Source organism: Bos indicus x Bos taurus, chromosome 17, assembly GCF_003369695.1.
Source record: "Bos indicus x Bos taurus breed Angus x Brahman F1 hybrid chromosome 17, Bos_hybrid_MaternalHap_v2.0, whole genome shotgun sequence".
Lineage (NCBI taxonomy): Eukaryota > Metazoa > Chordata > Mammalia > Artiodactyla > Bovidae > Bos > Bos indicus x Bos taurus.
This window is the reverse complement of record NC_040092.1, coordinates 72,497,727-72,512,715: the sequence shown is the minus strand read 5'-3', so window position 1 is coordinate 72,512,715 and position 14,989 is coordinate 72,497,727. Positions and strand designations below refer to the sequence as shown.

The window sequence follows — 14,989 nt, the reverse complement described above, 5'->3', positions numbered from 1 at the left end:
CAGTAATGCTGAAGAAGCTGAAGTTGAATGGTTCAGTGAAGACTTACAAGACCTTTTAGAACTAACACTGAAAAAAGATGTCCTTTTCATTATAGGGAACTGGAATGCAAAAGTAGGAAGTCAAGACACACCTGACATAACAGACAAATTTGGCCTTGGAGTATGGAATGAAGCAGGGCAAAGGTAATAGGTTTTGCCAAGAGAATGCACTGGTCACAGCAAACACCCTCTTCCAACAACACAAGAGAAGACTCTACAAATGGACATCACCAGATGGTCAACACCGAAATGAGACTGACTATATTCTTTGCAGCCGAAGATAGAGAAGCTCTATACAGTCAGCAAAAACAAGACCAGGAGATGACTGTGGCTCAGATCATGAACTCCTTATTGCCAAATTCAGACTTAAATTGAAGAAAGTAGGGAAATCCACTAAACCATTCAGGTAGGACCTAAATCAAATCCCTTATGATTATACAGTGGAAGTGAGAAATAGATTTAAGGGACTACATCTGATAGAATGCCTGATGAACTATAGACAGAGGTTCGTGACATTGTACAAGAGACAGGGATCAAGCCCATCCCCATGGAAAAGAAATGCAAAAAGCAAAATGGCTGTCTGAGGAGGCCTTACAAATAGCTGTGAAAAGAAGGGAAGCAAAAAGCAAAGGAGAAAAGGAAAGATATTCCCCTCTGAATGCAGAATTCCAAAGAATAGCAAGGAGAGGTAAGAAAGCCTTCCTCAGTGGTCAATGCAAAGAAATAGAGGAAAACAATAGAATGGGAAATGTTAAGGACCTCTTCAAGAAAGTTGGAGATACCAAGGGAATATTTCATGCAACGATGGGCTCAATAAAGGACAGAAATGGTATGGAACTAACAGAAGCGGAGAATATTAAGAAGAGGTGGCAAGAATACACAGAAGAACTGTGCAAAAAAAAATCTTCATGACACAGATAATCACGATGATGTGATCACTCACCTGGAACCAGACATCCTGGAATGGGATGTCAAGGGGCCTTAGGAAGCATCACTACAAACAGAGCTAGTGCAGGTGATGGAATTCCAGTTGAGCTATTTCAAATCCTGAAAAATGATGCTGTGAAAGTACTGCACTCAATATGCCAGCAAATTTGGAAAACTCAGCAGTGGCCACAGGACTGGAAAAGGTCAGTTTTCATTCCAATCCCAAAGAAAGGCAATGCCAAAGAATGCTCAAACTACCACACAATTGCACTCATCTCACACGCTAGTAAAGTAATGCTCAAAATTCTCCAAGCCAGGCTTCAGCAATATGTGAACCATGAAATTCCAGATGTTCAAGCTGGTTTTAGAAAAGGCAAAGGAACCAGAGATCAAGTTGCCAACATCCGTTGGGTCATTGAAAAGTCAAGAGAGTTCCAGAAAAACATCTATTTCTGCTTTATTGACTATGCCAAAGCCTTTGACTGTGTGGATCACAATAAACTGTGGAAAATTCTGAAAGAGATGGGAATACCAGACCACCTGACCTGCCTCTTGCGAAATCTGTATGCAGGTCAGGAAGCAATAGTTAGAACCGGATATGGAACAACAGACTGGTTCCAAATAGGAAAAGAAGTACGTCAAGGCTGTATAATGTCACCCTGCTTATTTAACTTATATGCAGAGCACATTATGAGAAACACTGGCTCGAAGAAGCACAGGCTGAAATAAAGATTGCTGGAGAAATATCAATAACCTCAGATATGCAGATGACACCACCCTTATGGCAGAAAGTGAAGAGGAACTCAAAAGCCTCTTGACGAAAGTAGAAGAGGAGAGTGAAAAAGTTGGCTTAAAGCTCAACATTCAGAAAACTAAGATCATGTCATCTGGTCCCATTGCTTCCTGGGAAATAGATGGGAAACAGTGGAAACAGTGTCAGACTTTATTTTTCTGGGCTCCAAAATCACTGTCGATAGTGTTTGCAGCCATGAAATTAAAAGACGCTTACTCCTTGGAAGGAAATTTATGACCAACCTAGATGGCATATTAAAAAGCAGAGATATTACTTTGCCAACAAAGGTCCGTCTAGTCAAGGCTATGGTTTTTCCAGTGGTTATGTATGGATGTGAGAGTTGGACTGTGAAGAAAGCTGAGAGCTGAAGAATTGATGCTTTTGAACTCTGGTGATGGAGAAGACTCTTGAGAGTCCCTTGGACTGTAAGGAGATCCAACCAGTACATCCTAAAGGAGATCAGTCCTGGGTGTTCATTGGAAGGAATGATGCTAAAGCTGAATCTCCAATACTTTGGCTACCTCATACGAAGTGTTGACTCTTTGGAAAAGACTCTGATGCTGGGCAGGATTGAGGGCTCTGGAGAAGGGGACCTAAGAGGATGAGATGGTTGGATGGCATCACCAACTCGATGGACATGAGTTTGAGTAAAATCTGGAGCTGGTGATGGACAGGGAGGCCTGGCATGCTGTTATTAATGGGGTCACAAAGAGTCAGACACACTGAGCGACTGAACTGAACTGAGCAGGCAAATTTGGCCTTGGCATACAGAATGCAGCAGGGCAAATGCTAATAGAGTTTTGCCAAAAGATCGCACTGGTCATAGCAAACACCCTCTATCAACAACACAAGAAAAGCCTCTACACACAGACATCACCTGATCGTCAACACAGAAATCAGATTGATTATATTCTTTGCTGTCAAAGATAGAGAAACTCTATACAGTCAGCAAAAGCAAGACCAGGAGCTCTCTGTGGCTCAGACCATGAAATCCTTATTGCCAAATTCAGACTTAAATTGAAGAAAGTAGGGAAAACCACTAGGCTACTCAGGTATGACCTAAATCAAATCCCTTACAATTATACAGTGGAAGTGACAAATAATTTTAAGGAACTAGATCTGATAGACAGAGTGCCTGATGTACTGTGGACAGTGGTCTGTGACATTGTACAGGAAACATGGATCAAGACCATCCCCAAGAAAAAGAAATGCAAACAAAACAAAACAAAATGGCTGTCAGAGGAGGACTTACAAATAGCTGTGAAAAGAGATGTGAAAGGCAAAGCCGCAAAGGAAAATTATACCCATTAAAATGCATAGTTCCAAAGAATAGCAAAGAGAGATAAGAAAACCTTCCTCAGTGGTCAATGCAAAGAAATAGAGGAAAACAATGGAATGGGAAAGTTTAGGGATCTCTTCAAGAAAATTGGAGATACCAAGGGAACATTTCACGCAACAATGGGCTCAATAAAGGATAGAAATGGTATGGACCTAACAGAAGCAGAGGATACTAAGAAGAGGTGGCAAGAACACACAGAAGAACTGTACAAAAAACGTCTTCATGACCCAGATAATCACGATGGTGTGATCACTCACCTAGAGCCAGACATCCTGGAATGGGAAGTCAAGTTGTCCTTAGGAAGCATCACTATGAACAAAGCTAGTGGAGGTGATGGAATTCCAGTTGAGCTATTTCAAATCCTAAAAGATGATGCTGTGAAAGTGTTGCACTCAATATGCCACTAAATTTGGAAAGTTAGCTGTGGCCACAAGACTGGGAAAGGTCAGTTTTCATTCCAATCCCAAAGAAAGGCAATGCTAAAGAATGCTCAAACTACCACACAATTGCAATCATCTCACACGCTAGTATAGTAATGCTCAAAATTCTCCAAGCCAGGCTTCAACGGTGCATGAATTGTGGATTTCCAGATGTTCAAGCTTGATTTAGAAAGTGCAGAGGAACCAGAGATCAAATTGCTAACATCCACTGGATCATTGAAAAAAACCAGAGAGTTCCAGAAAAGCATCTATTTCTGCTTTATTGACTATGTCATAGCCTTTGACTTTGTGGATCACAATAAACTGTGGAAAAATCTTAAAGAGATGGGACTACCAGACCACATGAGCTGCCTCTTGAGAAATCTGTATGCACATCAGGAAGCAACAGTTAGAACTCGACATGGAACAACAGACTGGTTCCAAATAGGAAGAGGAGTACATCAAGACTGTATATTCTCACCTTGCTTATTTAACTTATATGTAGATTACATCATGAGAAATCCTGGGCTGGATGAAGCCCAAGCTGGAATCAAGATTTCCAGGAGAAATATCAATAACGTCAGATATGCAGATGACACAACTCTTATGGCAGAAAGTAAGGAAGAGCTAATGAGCCTCCTGATGAAAATAAAAGAGGAGAATGGAAAAGTTGGCTTAAAGCTCAACATTCAGAAATATCATGGCATCGGGTCCCATCACTTCATGGCAAATAGATGGGGAAACAGTGGCTGACTTTATTTTCGGGAGGCTCCAAAATCACCTCAGATGGTCACCGCAGCCATGAAATCTAAAGACACTTACTCTTTGGAAGGAAAGTTATGACCAACCTGGACAGCATATTAAAAAGCAAAGTCATTACTTTGTTGACAAAGGTCTGTCTGGTCAAGGCTATGGTTTTTCCAGTAGTCATTTATGGATGTGAGAGTTGGACCATAAAGAAAGCTGAGCACCAAAGAATTTATGCTTTTGAACTGTGGTGTTGGAGAAGACTTGAGAGTTCCTTGGACTGCAATGAGATCAAACCTGTCCATCCTAAAGGAGATCAGTCCTGGGTGTTCATTGGAAGGACTGATGCTGAAGCTGAAACTCCAATGCTTTGGCCACCTCATGCAAAGAGCTGACTCATTTGAAAAGATCCTGACGCTGGGCAAGACTGAAGGCAGGAGGATAAGGGGGTGACAGAGCATGGGATGGTTAGATGGCATCCCCTCCTCGATGACATGAATTTGAGTGAACTCCGGGAGCTGGTGATGGACAGGGAGGCCTGGCATGCTGCAGTCCATGGGGTCGCAAAGAGTTGGACACAACTGAGCGACTGAAGTGAACTGAACTGAACCATATCAGGTGCTGCAGTATAGTCTTCAGGATGCACAGGCAATTTTGTATCCTATAAATTGACCACAGTGTCTGACTGACAATCACCTAGTCATCTCTTTGGTGGAGCTGGAATGCCACACTCTATGTATTAATAAAGGAACCCATTATTCCTGCATGTAAAATTATACATTTTTACTGTAATGTTTTTGTATATAGCTTATTTAGTTTGACCTTTATTATTTCCCTGATACCTGAGGCCATAAGAATCTGCATGCAATGCAGGAGCCCTGGGTTCAGTCCATGTGTTAGGAAGATCCCCTGGTGAAGGGAATGGCTACCCACTCCATTATTCTTCCCTGAAGAATTCCACGGACAGAGAAGCCCAGTGAGCTACAGTTCATGGGGTCAAAAGTGTCAGACATGACTGAGTGATTAACATTTTCATTTTCACCATATCATATTTTAACATTTACCCCATAATTTGAATTTCTTGTCAAAAACTCTTTGAATCTAGGGTTTTTGTCCTTTCTATTGATGCACATGCAGCTCTAAGTGTGGAGACATACACAAGGAACACTCTGGGTCTTTTTAAGAACCCAATAATTTATACCTGCACGTTTGAACTTTTGGTGGTGGTAGTTTACTTGCTAAATCATGTCTGACTCTTGTGACCCCGTGGACTGTAGCCTGCCAGGGTCCTCTGTCCATGGGATTTTCCAGTCAAGGATAATGGAGTGGGTTGCCATTTCTTCCTCCAGGGGATCTTCCCAACCCAGGAATGGAACCCTGGTCTCCTGCATTGCAGGCAGATTTTTTACCGACTGAGCTACGAAGGAAGCCCTTTGAAATTTTACCAGTCACTAATCACATTTAATGTGTACTCTTCCATTGTTAGTAGTGAGGAAAATGTCTGAGAGATGTTATGATAGAAGAACCCAATACACTTTAGTTCACATAAGAATGGAAGCAGAAAGACCACTTAAGATGTGGTTGCAATAATCTATGTAGGAAATTAGGGTTGATGTGGTATGTATATTGTGAGAAATGGTCACAATGTTTACTTAGTTTCCTTCCAAATATGTTCCTCTGTTTTCATTCTCAATTTTATCATACATAAAATCAACCACAAGAGAAAATATGATGAGTTTATAATTCATCTATTTTATCTACATTAGTCAGTTATATGCTTACTTTTTCTTCTAAATATTAATTTCACTCATTTCCTTCTATTTTTATGGGAACTTTTAAAATTTATATCTTTGTATACTTTTTATATTGAAATATGCCTTATAAAACTTTATTTTTGGTACTTCTTCACTTTCATCAATCTCTTTTTATTCAAAGACAGTATTTTTTCTGTGAGGTAGATAAAATCATGCCATTTTTCTCCTTAATTCCCTTTACTGTCTCTTCTTGGTTCTCATGATTGTATCATGCACCATGAAAGAGACTGAAATACCACTAATAAATGCAATTCTCCTTCATTTACCTTTTTCCATAGTAGCCCAAGTGTGTTTCCAGTTTCTTTTCCCACTTGCATGACTCAGTTCTTGGCAATGAAATAGGAAAGGAAAGAACACATTCATAATAATCCCAGAAACCATGGAATTTACCAGTGTCAAAGCCACCTGACCCTGAATAATTGTTAACAGTGGTGTTGTACACTGGAGAAGACATGAGTTTGAGAAAACTGTGGGAGATAGTGAAGGACAGGGAAGCGTGGTGTGCTGCAGGCCATGGGGTCACAAAGATTTGGACACGAGTAAGAGACTAAACAACAGCAACACAGTGAGCTTCACCCCAAACCCCAGATATTGTCTTAGAATACCCCTCTTTAGAACCCTCAGGTCTTAGAATTGTAGGAGTTTCCTATCTTTGTCATAGTTTAACCAATTAGTGTAGAGATATTGTTTTTGTTCTCCTCTCCCTCTGCATAAATTATCTCAGAACATTCTTCACCCTTACTCTCCCATTTCACATGGTCATTATATACCACATGACTGCACTCACCTGGCCACACGTTACTGATTCCACACAGCCTGTTATACCAAACAGTTCAACCAGAACATTTCCTGCAACTGTTTGAATAAGAACCTAGAGGAAATCTTTCTGTCTTTGCCTCTGTAGTTGTAATTTTTTTACACTTAGGAATTGTATTCTATTTCCCCCTCCATATTGAATGGACAAAACTTGAGCTCTGATATTAGGGACATTAAGCAGAATCATGCATATATGTAACAGATCTATGTATTTTAATCTCTCTTGTTTTCCTTTACTAGTGAGTTAATGATTGACACATACAACACAACTATAGTTAATAAATTATATTTTAAAATTTTGTTTTTTACAATGCAAGGTTTAAATGATGATACAATTTCAGGAGATTGACTGTTTTGAACCCCATCTATTAGCTCAGAATTTTTGCCATGCTCATCATCAGATTGATCTCTTGTTTGCAAAATTTGAAATCCCGTGGCCAATAATTACTACATTGCTTTAGTAACAAATCTAAGGAGAATAATATTTATTATATAACTAAAATATCCCAAGGACTATTTTGAGACTTAAAGGTGGTGGGTGGGTACATGCAATGTTTCTATTTTAGGACTAATATTACATTTAAAGAGAATTTGAGCATTTTCCCACCAAAGCTATAAATTGTATCACACATTAGCAAAAAATGACCACATTTTTGTTTGCTGATGCCACAGTTCTATTTGTTATGTATTCCATATAGTTTTAATAAAATTATTTGCCTTAAGATTGTTCCTATAAAGATATACATATATGTCCAATAAGGCTATATCTTTGCAATAAAACTACATATTTGCATTAAAGTTATGTGTACATTAATCTCTACAGATTGAATAGTCTCACCTCAATTCAATTATTTCATATTAGAATATTTTCTGTACACCTAACCATTTACAATTTACCTTTTGGACATCATAAGTTTCCATGTCTGTCCACTGAAATGTGATTATGAATTAATATACTATGTTTAATTTAATTTGAGCAGTATGAAGTGAAATCAGATTATTTCTTCACTTAATCTCAGTACTAACCTTTACCTAATTATTGCTTACAAAATGTATGATTTTCAGTTTTCAGTAGACCCATGAAAATTCTGCTGTGAAATTTCTGTTTAACAAACTAAATTTTAAAAAATCATCATTATATATTAATATAAAACACTTTCTGCATATTTCTTGCCTATATTCAGGGCTCTGTTTCTTAGTAACATCCCCCTTTTTGGTTATTTATTTGGATCCATGTGATTATTGAATATGTATTATGTCATTCCTCCCAACTTGTTTACTTACTTTTTTCCAGCTTTTCCAAACTGTGATGTTCCCAGCTATTACAAGCCTGATTTATCTGGCCTAAACCTGGAATGTGGGAGACCCAGGTTCGATCCCTGGGTCAGGAAGATGCCCTGGAGAAGGAAATGGAAACCCACTCTAGTATTCTTGCTCTTGCCTGGAGAATCCCATGGAGGGAGCAGCCTGGTAGGCTAAGTCCATGGGGTCGCAAAGAGTCGGACAGGACTGAGCGACTTCACTTCAAACACTAATTAATATAGAGCAAAACAAAGCCAAAGGCATAGGTTTCAAACTTCACTACTTTCAGTGAATAAATTATTCATAAACAGTTGAATAAGGCAAAACATGGATTGACAACTGTATATTTGGAAAGGGTGGTAACATTAAACATTCAAATGAGATAAGAGACTTGGAAAATTAGACAGGCAGGAAGTAGTATAGAGTATAGCAAACAGGCACAAACAGGCATAAAGGCAGTGGTGGCAGTTTAGTCTCTAAGTCATGTCCAACTCTTGTGACCCCATGGACTGTAGACACCCAGGTTCCTCTGTCCATGGGGTTCTCCACGCAAGAATACTGGAGTGGGTTGCCAATTCCTTCTCCAGGGGATCTGCCAGACCCAGGGACTGAACCCAGGTCTCTTGCATCGTAGGCAGATTCTTTACCAACTGAGCTATGCTGCTGCTGCTAAGTCGCTTCAGTCGTGTCCAACTCTGTGCGACCCCATAGACGGCAGCCCACCAGGCTCCCCCGTCCCTGGGATTCTCCAGGCAAGAACACTGGAGTGGATTGCCATTTCCTTCTCCAATGCATGAAAGAGAAAAGTGAAAGTGAAGTTGCTCAGTCGTGTCCGACTCTTTGCGACCCCATGGTCTGCAGCCTACCAGGCTCCTCCGGCCATGGGATTTTCTAGGCAAGAGTACTGGAGTGGGGTGCCATTGCCCTAATAAGAAAGAACATACAATAATGTTAAAAACACTTTTTACAAAAATTGCAAGTTAAAAGTTAGTCTAAATGTATATAAGGAGCACACATTCATTAATTAAAAAAAACATCTCCCAAAGTTTTAAATATTTGCAAGATTAATGAAATGTAGAAGGCTGAATTCCTAAAGGCTGAATTAGAGAACAGTGAACATGGTTCTAAATGCAATATGTCAAAACACCCAAATCTCAGAATAACTATATTTCATCCTGAACACAATGTTTCTATTCCTGAGCTTTACTAGAAATAAAGCATTTAATGGAAGGAGTAGAATATTAGTGTTTGCTAGTGAACTATCTTGATCCCAGAAGTACCTATGACAGAGAAATAGAAAGAGACCAACCAAACAGCAGCTGGCTGGTGCAGCGGAATGCAGGTGAGTCACTTAGTGAAGGAGTAGATCTTCACTGAGATCAGCCTGATCAGCCTGCTGCAGGGCCTCCAGGAACAGAGAAAAAATATAGACTGAAAGTAGGGCCCAAGGGTACACAGACAGCACGGATGACTACGTGAATGCTCTTCAGACCACAGAGGGCCATGGACGCTTGACCTGAATGACCTTTTGTGACAGGTAATGATCTGTTCTGCCACATCCCAGATGACTTGAGCATCACAGCTTCTATCAGGTGCAACTGTAGCAGAAAGAGCAAAGGAACGGCCATGGAGAATTTCCCTTCAAAAATTATATGTGAGTTGATCGTTTTAGCAAGCCCTGAACCACACTAACTTTACTCCAGAATTCTACTAAGCCAATTCCCATTCCACCTTCATATTAATGGTTAGCTTTAATATTATGATTGATTTTGATTATTTGTTGTTAATGATAGATTTCCATAATATGTGTGTTACATCCATTCAATGTCAACATCTACGGGTAGAGCTACTTAAACTCTGGAGTAGCTGAATGTGTGTGAGGTGGCTTTGAGTGTATAAATCATCTGGAAGACAGAAAGTGAGAGAAGAATAGAAAATTTTGAGAAGGAAAGAAGGCAATAGAAGAAAAACTACTGTAAGTAGTGCATTCTAATCAAAGAACAGTTTTCTAAATTTCATTCTTTTATAAAAATTCATAACTTCTTTTTTAAATGAATATCTGTTTGTAGGAATAGCAGAAATAAAAGTTGATGTGTTTACTGCTATTATTAAAATTATATTCCTGAATTTTGATTTAAGCTTATCCCCAGGAAATTATTCCATGAAATAAAATCGGAATCTATTCAAAACTTAAAACATTTGGCATATATGCTATATAGCAATCTATTACAAAACATAAATGGTGAAAAAGTATGCACTGGAAAAAATAAACTGAAAATTCTAAGTTCTTTTCTTGGCTAGTTTCATATGATACTGTTACTTTTGTCTTTAAATACTTAATAACTTCATTTCCCTAACCAAGATTACTTTATAAATAAGCTCAAATTTTGATGACACAATAGAAATATAAAATGATCAGGTGAAAAGTATATAATTTTATAACAGTCTGATACACATTTTATATCAGTTAGTTTATATCTAATTGGATACAAGTACTTGAGTAATAATAATACATGATTAATTAGGAAATATTCTTGTGATAAACAGTAAGCTTGATCCACACTTTAAAACTTTAAAACATGCTCTGTTTAGTCAAGAAAACCTAAGCAACAATCCTAGAAATAAAGGGACCGTTTTCTTAGTAATTACATTCCGTACAGCCTTCTTTACTTCCTCATTCCTAAAGCTGTAGATCAGAGGATTCAACACGGGGATCACCACTCTGTAGAACACGGAAGCCACTTTGTCTTGAGTCAGGGAGTAGCTGGAAGTAGGTCTCAGATAAGTGTAGATGGAGGTGGAATAGAACAGGATCATGGCTGTCAGGTGACATGCACATGTGGAGAAGGCTTTGCATCTCCCCTCCTCTTTATGCATACAGAAGATGGAGAAAAGAATGTAACACTAGGAGGTAAGGATCACCAGCAGAGTTCTGACCATATTCACACCAGCAAATGTGGACAAGATGCTTTCACACAGGTGTGTGTCAGAACACAAGAGCTTAAAAATTGGAGGGATGTCACAGAAGAAGTGATAGATGACATTGGAACTGCAGAATGACAAGCTGTTCACATAACCTGTGTGAACCACAGAGTTGAACAGTCCTGCTGTAAAAACCCCTGCTGCCATTTTCAGGCAGACTGTCCTGGACATGATCAAGGAGTAAAGGAGAGGGCTACATATGGCCACATAGCGGTCATGGGCCATTAACCCAAAAAGGATGCATTCAATTGTGGCCAAGGCTATAAAGAAGTACATCTGCAGAAACCAGCCAGCAAAGGAGATGGTTTTCTTCTCTGACAATAAGTCAACCAGCATCTTTGGAGTAATGGTGGAGGAATAACTAACATCCACAAAGGACAGGTTAGCCAGGAAGAAGTACATGGGTGTGTGAAGTCTGGAATCAGCTCTGATTAAGAGGATCATCCCAACATTCCCCACAACTGTAAGTGTTTAAATCATAGAAAAATGGCAGAAGAGGATAACTTGTAGCTCCAGTGTGTCTGCTAATCCCAACAGGATGAACTCCGTCAGTGAAGTATAATTTTTTTTCTGGCCATTTATTACAGATATATAATGCTTCAGCTTCCATTAGAGGGAAACATTTCACTGTTCTATGTTTCCATGAAGTAATAGGAATGTTAATGTGGTTAGTGGCACATGAGGGAAAAAATGGCTTGGATAATAGAGTATGGTAAATAGAACAACTGAAATAAGATAGAAACTAGTGAAAAAATGAATAAATGTTGGAGTTTGTTAACCAATTATCTGTATTAAATGTGGGTTGCTGCTGCTGCTGCTAAGTCGCTTCAGTTGGGTACGACTCTGTGCAACCCCAGAGATGGCAGCCCACCAGGCTCCGCTGTCCCTGGGATTCTCCAGGCAAGAACACTGGAGTGGGTTGCCATTTCCTTCTCCAATGCATAAAAGTGAAAAGTGAAAGGGAAGTCACTCAGTCATGTCCAACTCTTCACAACCCCATGGACTGCAGCCTACCAGGCTCCTCCATCCATGGGATTTTCCAGGCAAGAGTACTGGAGTGGATTGCCATTGCCTTTTCCGAAATGTGGGTTGAGGCATCCAAAAATCCTTGGCCTAAGTCTACATAGTTCACTTCAGTTTTTTTCTAATGCAACATTTATGTTCTATTCTTTCTCTTCTAGCCCACATCCAAAATGCAAATTTCAGAGCTATCCTTGTTGAAGTCTTCCCCATTTTCTGAGGAGGTATTTGTTTAACTCAAATGCATTTTTTTCTCACAAAGACAGCTCTCTTTATTCTTTGATTCCAATATTTATGACTCACTACCCAAACATCACTTTTGTATTTTCCAAGCAGCAAACACAGCCTGTTTCAAATAACCCATATTTTGATACCTATTATACTCTTAAGAATTATTATGTATGTTTTAAAAGTTAACCACATATCTGTTCTCATTACAAAACACATTATCAAATCAATGCCCTATAGTAGCAGTCACCATACCTGTCCTCGGCAGTGAAAGATAAGGGCAGCAGCACACACTTAATAATATCTTTCCCAGTACTAGTTCATCTGGTCTATTATTTTCTTTCTTATCATAATCTTCTCTAATAACTCAGTTGAGGCATAAAAATTATAAAGAGACAATTTTCATGTTGAAATGAAATGAAATCAGAGACAATATGGATTGTTTCTGTGTAAAAATTTGAGACACTTCTTGAATATATACACATACTTGGATTTTTTTTTTTTTTCTGAAAGAGGGTTTAACCATGGTGACTAGATTACAGCTTTTAATTGTGAGTCAATCCTCTAATGACAGAAACTCCATTCTCAAAAGTAATTAAAATATGATCATACATAGGTAGATGGAATCACACTCTATGTGGACTTGCATCATAACTTAGTTATTGATCTCTGTGTTACTTTAAAGTTGTTTTCCAAAGATAAAAACTTTAATTGGCTATTTAATTGCCTATTTTTTTTTTATAATTTTAGCTTATTCCAAAAGGGTACATAAACCACTACAAAATTATAAATCTCCCCCTATGTATGCATATGTCTGAGTGTGTGTCTGTGTGTAACTGTGTGTGTATGTAACTCACCACATTTCTGGGTAAATTTAACCTGCAATCCACCTGTTTTGAGTGAAATAAACTGGAAGAAGATGCTAACTACTAAGTTCATGAATATTCTTCTGATGAATATGAATTATATTGGCCACAAAGGGACCTAGATTTTTGAGCTGGATGACAACTTTATGGCAGGTCATTAGGTCAGCTTTACCACATCCCAGTTGAATATCGCAGCTTCTATCAGGTGCCACTTTAGCAGCAAGTGCAAGGCAAGGGCCATGGGGAATTTCTCTCCAAAAACTATATAATATAGTTACCATCTTAACAAGAGCTGACCCCCTCTCAATTTCCTCCAGAATTCTACTAAATCACTCCCATTCCACTTCCACATTTAGGCTTACCTTTAATATTCAGATTAAAGGATGCTGTTGGTAATTGACAGATTTCCATAAGCAAGAAATCCATGAGTCCATCATGCAGAATATGTGTCAGTTTCACACATTAAACACTGATCTACCTGTTTTGGAACTATGCGGTGATTAAACTCTGCCATAACTGAATGTTTGTTCATGTGGCTTTGTTTATATGTATCACTCTGGAGGAGAGAAACTCAAAGAAGAACAGGAAATTTTTGAGAAGAAAAGAAAGGAATAGAAAAAAAAAAAAAAAACTGATCTAATTTCGCTTTTTAATGAAACAGCTGTTTTCTATATAGAACACTGCTACACAATTCATATTTATACATTCAGTTCAGTTCAGTTCAGTTGCTTAGTCATGTCCGACTCTGCGACCCCATGGACTGCAGCACGCCAGGCCTCCCTGTCCATTATCAACTTCCAGAGTTCACCCAAACCCGTGTCCATTGAGTCAGTGATGCCATCCAACCATCTCACCCTCTGTCATCCCCTTCTCCTCCTGCCCTCAATCTTTCCCAGCATCAGGGTCTTTTGAAATGAGTCAGCTCTTTGCATCAGTGGGCAAAATTTGGAATTTCAGCTTCAACATCAATCCTTCCAATAAACACCTAGGACTGATCTCCTTTAGGATGGATTGGTTGAATTTCCTTGAAGTCCAAGGGACTCTCAAGAGTATTCTCCAACACCACAGTTCAAAAGCATCAGTTCTTCAGTGCTTAGCTTTCTCTATAGTCAAACTCTCACATCCATACATAAAGAACATTAATGTTAAAGTTACTGAGATCAGATTCTGTCTAAGAGATTGTTTCCTGAATACATCTCACAAACATCTTATCATCAGTCTCTTCTTCCATTTCATATTCTCTTATTAAAAGTGTAGTCTGTGATTCCATTCGCTTCATCTTCTTTGTCATGTCATCATTGCCCATGTCAGGTCTGTTTATAGCATGACTAAGTCCACAGCTTCCTGGATTCAAATTGATTTTCAAAGTTTCTTGGATGGATTTGTAAATGGAGAAATACAAAAAAAAACGTACCAGAACTAGCATCAACTCACTGCATCTTATTTTGAGAGGTTTAATTCACTGAAATATATAGAAAGAAACCTCATTAATTTGCACCTAACTACATTAGGTTTCCTTACATGTTGAGCGATGTAAAACTCAATTGCAGCTAAGGAATTTCAAGCAAGAGCAAATCTTGAGTTATCACACTTTCAAACTTCAAGTGATATTTGAAAGTTATAGTTATTGAACTCGTTAAAGTTATAGTTATTGAACTAGTGTGGTACTCACATAAACATAAGCACATAGACAAATG

The 14,989-nt window shown here is 38.7% G+C and overlaps 1 pseudogene; it reads right to left on the bottom strand.

Moving 5' to 3' along the window:
- Positions 1–10,788: 10,788 nt before the first annotated feature.
- On the bottom strand, positions 10,789–14,598 carry LOC113907758 (annotated as a pseudogene).
- Between the last annotated feature and the right edge of the window lie 391 nt (positions 14,599–14,989).